This window comes from Lactuca sativa, chromosome 8, assembly GCF_002870075.4.
Source record: "Lactuca sativa cultivar Salinas chromosome 8, Lsat_Salinas_v11, whole genome shotgun sequence".
Classification (NCBI taxonomy): Eukaryota; Viridiplantae; Streptophyta; class Magnoliopsida; order Asterales; family Asteraceae; genus Lactuca; species Lactuca sativa.
Genome location: NC_056630.2, coordinates 14544449 through 14551089, shown reverse-complemented (window position 1 = coordinate 14551089; position 6641 = coordinate 14544449).

Genomic DNA, 6641 nt, shown 5'->3' with positions numbered 1-6641 from the left:
CGAAGGATCGTTCTTGACGAAACAACGGGTTTCTGGTGAAAAACCAGGCTTCACGCGGGCAGTACTTCGACTGGAAAAGATTATTTCTCGGGAACTTTGGGACTTCGAGCCTTCTTCGGGATCTGGACGTGTAATTGGGGCGTCGGTGTAACGACCCATTTTTCACGTCCAAAAATTTCATTTTTCAATTAATATTTAGTAAAATCATTTGCAAATAAACATTGTCCGATCAAACCATTTCATGAACATATACTATGTCTGAAAACCAAAACATGTGAACTATCAAAATGTCAGAGTATGAATCCCAGAACAATCCCATGAATGCGGAAAAACAGTGCGTGTGTATGATGTGCCGCTACCGCGCCAGCTCTTTCCCCTTCGACGAAGAGGTACCTGAAACCAAAGCTGTAAACTGTAAGCACGAAGCTTAGTGAGTTCCCCCATCGTACCACATACCATATGCTCACATAACATACATACTGCCAGGCTATTCTGAGGTGCCTGACTACCCGGTGCGGCCATTCTGGGGTGCCGACTACCCGTGCAGCCATTCTAGGGTGCCGTCCTACCCGTATCAAGCCATTCTGGGGTGCTGACTACCCATCGTTCCTAACAACCGATCCTCGGGGACTATTTCACCCCCTACTGCTACTATCATATATATCATAACATAAACATACTATCGGACATATATGGGGTGTCCGAACTACCCTTCGGTCCTAACAACCGAACTTGGGGTCTATTCCCCTCCTACTACCACTATCACATATAACATATCTGGCCAACATATAAACATATCATCACATACTGTCAGACATATCTGGGGAGTCTGACCTACCCTTCGGTTCTAACAACCGAACTCTACTACTATCACATATAACATATCATGCCAGCATATAACATATCAGGTAGTAGCAAACCTAGATGATATCATAAAGACAATCATCTAACATACAACTCCTACTGGTGGGCCGGTATTGTGGCCATAGACCCACCGCTACTAGAAGGTAACTCACCTCAGAGTAGCTGCTGATTTTAGCGGGAACTGACTGTCTACTGCTGCTGCTGCTGTTCCGGAAGTCCTCCTGCTATAATTCCCACAAACATTCAGTCAAACACTGCTAGCTGTACTTAGGGTAAAATGACCATTTTACCCTTGACCAGGTCAAAGTATAAGTCAAAGTCAACTTCCAGTCGACCCGACTTGTCGAGTTGGCTTGCCAACTCGTCGAGTCCCTGCCCATTCGATTGTCCTCAATCCGACTCTACTCGTCGAGTCAGGCATTGACTCGACGAGTTCTCCTTCTAACTGATGTCCAAAAGTCCTTCATCCTACTCACCGAGTTGCATGAACAACTCATCGAGTTCATCTTCATCCGAAGAACACTCTATGCTGAAACTCGCCGAGCTGTATGAACAACTCGCCAAGTCTGTTCTTGAGGTAAGAAGATTGCCTTGGACTCTCCGTGTCAGGGCATTGACTCGCCGAGTCCCTCCATGGATGGTTTTGGTTTCCGACTCACTGATTCCACCCGTGCCTCACAACTCCACTCAGCAAACACGAAAAAGGGGAAAACTCGGGGACTCGCGGCTCTACTCGCCGAGTCGTTCACATGCAATTACTATATACTCAATTCTGCTTGAATCCAGCTCATACCATACGTAGATATGGGCTCTTAGGGTAGGTTTTACATGTAATGTTTCCAACTTTACGTGTATACATGCATATGATGGGGATTTAAGGCTTAATAAAGGCTAAAATGGTAGATCTAGGACATTCAAGCACTTTACTCCCATAAAGGCCATGGATCTAAGCTTCTGGAGCTCAACCCTGCCTAGATCTAGAGGTTAATCAGCTTATTACAACCCCTAATCCACAACCAATCTTGGAAATGGTTCAAGAAGGACTTTAATGGTGCCCTAAGGGACTTTAAGCATAAAAACAGAAGGAAACAGAGTTATACCACAATGAATCTCTGAAATATCACCAAGATATCGGGCCTCCTTCTTCTCCTCTTGATCTACTCTCCTTTTTCTCTCAAAATCTTCAAGAAATCACACCGAAACACTTCAATCTCACAAGAAAAGGGGTTAGGTCAATATAAGGAGCTCTGAGGGTGAAGGAGTCAGGATTGGGGCGCATAAGGTTGCTTTAAATAGGGTGCAAACCCTTGAAATTAGGGTTTCATCCAGACAGTGGGGACTCGCCGAGTCCAGAATATGGACTCGCCGAGTCGCCAACTTAAACATGCTCAATATCCCGACTCTACTCGGCGAGTCGGGCCTACAACTCGCCGAGTCCAAGGCTAAAAATGTAACTTACTTAGATAGGACATACGTACTAGGAACCAGGTGCTACAAATCTCCCCCACTTATTTTAGACTTCGTCCTCGAAGTCTGCTGCTCGATCCTGGAACAACTCGAGGTATTGTTCTATCATTTCTTCCACCGGCTCCCAAGTCCACTCTGAACCCTTCCGGTGCTGCCATTGCACCTTCACTAATTCCACCCTCTTGTTCCTCAGATCCTTCGACTTCCGGTCGAGGATTGCGACTGGGTGCTCAATGTAATTCAGGCTGTCATCTACTTGAATATCTTCTAACGGCACCATCGCTGAGTCATCCACTAGGCACTTCCGCAACTGGGAGACATGGAAGGTGCTGTGGATCTGACTGAGTTCAGCTGGCAGATCTAGCCTATATGCCACCTTGCCTACCCGGGCTACAATCCTGAATGGTCCAATATATCTCGGGCCCAACTTGCCCCGCTTCCTGAATCGAATGACACCCTTCCAAGGCGACACTTTCAGGAGAACCATATCCCCGACCCGAAACTCTAGGTCTGATCGGCTTGTCGGTGTAACTTTTCTGCCGACTCTGCGCAGACTGAAGCCTGCTTCGAACCTGCTGAATCCTCTCAGTCGTCTTGAGCACCACCTCTGTGCTCCCCATGACCCTCTGGCCAACTTCGCCCCAACATATCGGGGTCCTGCACCTCCGTCCGTATAACATCTCGAATGGAGGACGGTCAATATTCGCGTGGTAGCTGTTGTTGTACGAGAACTCAGCCAAGGGAAGATAGGTATCCCAGCTACCACCGAAGTCTAACACGCACGCCCGCAACATATCCTCCAGAGTCTGGATGGTCCACTCGCTCTGACCATCCGTCTGCGGGTGAAAGGCGGTGCTAAAATGCAGATGAGTGCCCAAATCATCATGGAACTTCTTCCAAAACCTGGAAGTGAAACACACATCTCTATCTGATATCAATGACACCGGCACCCCGTGCCGCGCCACTATCTCCCTGATATAGATATCGGCCAACTTTTCGGCCGAGATACTCTCCTGGATCAGAATGAAATGGGCACTCTTGGTCAATCGATCCACGATGACCCATATCGAATCTACTCCTCGCGCAGTCCTGGGAAGCTTTGTGATAAAATCCATCGTAATATCTTCCCATTTCCACAACAGGATGTCCAAAGACTGCATCTTGCCATGCGGCCTCTGATACTCGGCCTTGACCTTCCTGCAGGTCAAGCACCGCTCAACGTACCAAGCCACATCCCGCTTCATGCAGGGCCACCAATAGTCCAGACGAAGATCCACATACATCTTCGTCGCCCCTAAATGAATGGAGAATCTGGATTTGTGCACCTCCTCCATCAAAATCTGGCGCATGCCTCCTTGATACGGCACCCACACTGTAACACCCAAAGTTTTGAAGGCCAAGAAAGGAAAGAAAACCTTAATTTTAAGGGGCGACTCGGCGAGTCCGAGCGGGATCCGGGTCGAGGAGTAAGTGACCGACTCGGCGAGTCGGCCAAGGTGACTTGGCGAGTTTGGTCTGTGCGTGGAAAACCCTAAATTCGGGACTTGGAGCCTATATAAACGTCTTAATCTTCTTCCTAGGGTTCCTTACTGCCTCTTTAGCCCTGGATACCAAACCCTAGCTGTCATAGCCATTGATTGAGCCAATTATTGCCTTGAAGAGTGCATTAAGCTTGGAGAAAGAAGAAGAATCTTGAGAGTGAAAAAAGGGGGCTGTAGATCCGGGATTGGGAAGACATTTCTGAGCTTTTGGAGGTAATAAGCTAGTCCTTGGACTCCCTTGCACCTAGATTTATGTGTGTGTTGGGCATTCTTGGCATAATAGTAACCATTTCGAGCTAGAAGTCCAGATCTGAGGTTGCTACCTCAGATCCATGCTTGTTTTGGTCTAGTGTCCAATAAAGTATCTACCCTTGAGCTGATTATGGAGCCTTCTTGCCTTAAACCCTAGTTTATGGGGTATTGTGCCTAGATCTCCTTCTCTACACGTAAAGTTTGCAACTTTACGTGAGGAATAAGCTTGGGAAGGATAGATCTACATTTTGGAGTCCATGCATGACTCCAAAGTCCTCTGCATGTATGTAGATTTGAATGGACTCGGCGAGTCCTTCGAGTGGACTCGGCGAGTATCATGAAGATGAGGAGGAACTCGACGAGTGGGATGAACAGCTCGTCGAGTCGCATGAAGTTGGGCATGAACTCGGCAAGTTGGAAGAACAACTCGGCGAGTTGGATGAAGATTGCCTGGTACTCGGCGAGTCTGTTCTTGGACTCGGCGAGTCAGGTTACGAAGCCCCAAACCCTTCGAGTTGCGACTCAAATCAGTGAGTCGGGTGGAGACTCAGCGAGTTGGACAGGTCAGGACTCGGAAATCGTTGGACTCGGCGAGTCATGTCGCGAATGGAAGGACCCTGAGTATATGAACTCGGCGAGTCAGTAAGTGGACTCGGCGAGTAGGGTTGACCTGGAAAGGTTGACTTTGACCAGGACTTTGATTTAGACCAGAGTTGACTTGGTTAACTGTTGGGGGTCAGTTAGACTAAGTGTTGCATTGATATTGATAGCTCGGGAAGCTAGTAGAGCAGGAGTTCAGTGAGTGGTCGGGCAGCAGCTAGTGGGATCATCAGCAAGTTCAGCCAGTGCAGGTGAGTTTCCCTTTATGTGAATGGGTCTAAGGCCACAATGCCGGCCCATGTAGTTATGAGTAGAAGACCTGGGGGTTAACCCTAGGTACAGTATGCTAGTATGATATTCAGGACGAGGTCCAATGATAGCGGGCGGGTGCCCAAGGATTGGTTTCTATGATAGTTTATACTTGTTGTCTGTGTGATACATGTATGTGCTTGGTAGGGAGGTGAGTGTGGGCGAGGTCCCGTATCTCACCGATAGCAGAGTGTGGATGGTGTTCCACATCTCATTAGCAGCAAAGTAGGGGCGAGGCCCAAGTTAGGGAAGGAGTGAGTGTGGGCTGGGCCCGTATCTCATTATCAGTAGGAGCATGGACGGGGTTCCAAGACTTATCAGTAGCAGGACAAGGGTGAGGCCCAGGATAGGCGAGGCCTTAGGACATGATCCATTGTATATGTTTAGCTTATGTTTTGCAGTATGATTACGTGCTATTATATGTTAGCAGGCGAGGCCCTATGACATGCGAGGCCTAAGTGAAACAGATCTGTATCCGAGCGGGGCTCGAAGCCAGGCGGGGCCGTTGTAGCGGGCGAGGGCTGAGGTAGCGGGCGAGGCCCGTGGTAGGGGCGAGGCCCAGAATAGTGGGCATGGCCCAATATGTGCAGTATGTGGTTATGCATGGTATGTGTTAGGGTGGGGAACTCACTAAGCTTCGTGCTTACGGTTTTCAGTTTTGGTTTCAGGTACTTCCGGTAGTGGAGGGAGGAGCTCGGGGTGATCGCATGGCACACACCATAGATTAGACAGCCTGGGAATGTTTACTCTGATGACGAATATGTATTTTGGAAACTAATACTCTGCTTATGTTTTGAAATGATGAAATTGCTTTAAGTAATGTTTTATTAAAAGAAATTTTCAGTCTTAAATTTTGGGATGTTACAAGTTGGTATCAGAGCCTTGGTTTGAGGGATTCAGGCATACTCTCGGGTGTGACTGAACTCAAACTGAGGGATCGGATAAAAAGTTTTCAAAAATGAAAAGACAGTTTTGTAAAACGAATTTTGAGAACGAAAAATAGTTTTAGAGAAACAAAAAGAATTCAGAAAGAAAATAACTTTGAAAAGAGAAAAAAAGGGGTGTGGTGCATGCAATCAGCCGAGCTCAAGTAAGTACCCCAAAATACCCATACAAGTTATGATTTTATTATCAGTTAGTAGAACAACATGCTAGAATAGGACTAAGGATCTAAGGATGATGCCTTATGTGCCTGTTATTTGTGCTTTTGAGCTGCATGATAGTGCTGATTAGACAGTAGTAGGATAGCCTGTTTAGGTTATGCCTGAGTTTATGAGTTTGTGTTGCATGCTAGTTTAGATTCTTGCTATTTGGATATGATTGCTTGAGTATGTTATGGTTAGATTTTCCCTTGTCTGAATGCTGATTGCTTTGTGCATTGTGGGATTCTGAGTGATGGGAGTTAGCCATTAGGTGGATACGACACGCCACATGTGATTAGGGTTGAATAATCTTAGAGTGTTGGATTTGGTCCTATTGCATAGCTCTTGTTTGAGTCCAACCGTAGTAGGAACGAGTCTTTTACTTGAAGGATTATCTGAGCCTCGTCACATGTGACGGTATCCAGGTGATGGCTAGTTGGTATCACAAGGAGACCTTCAGCAGCCG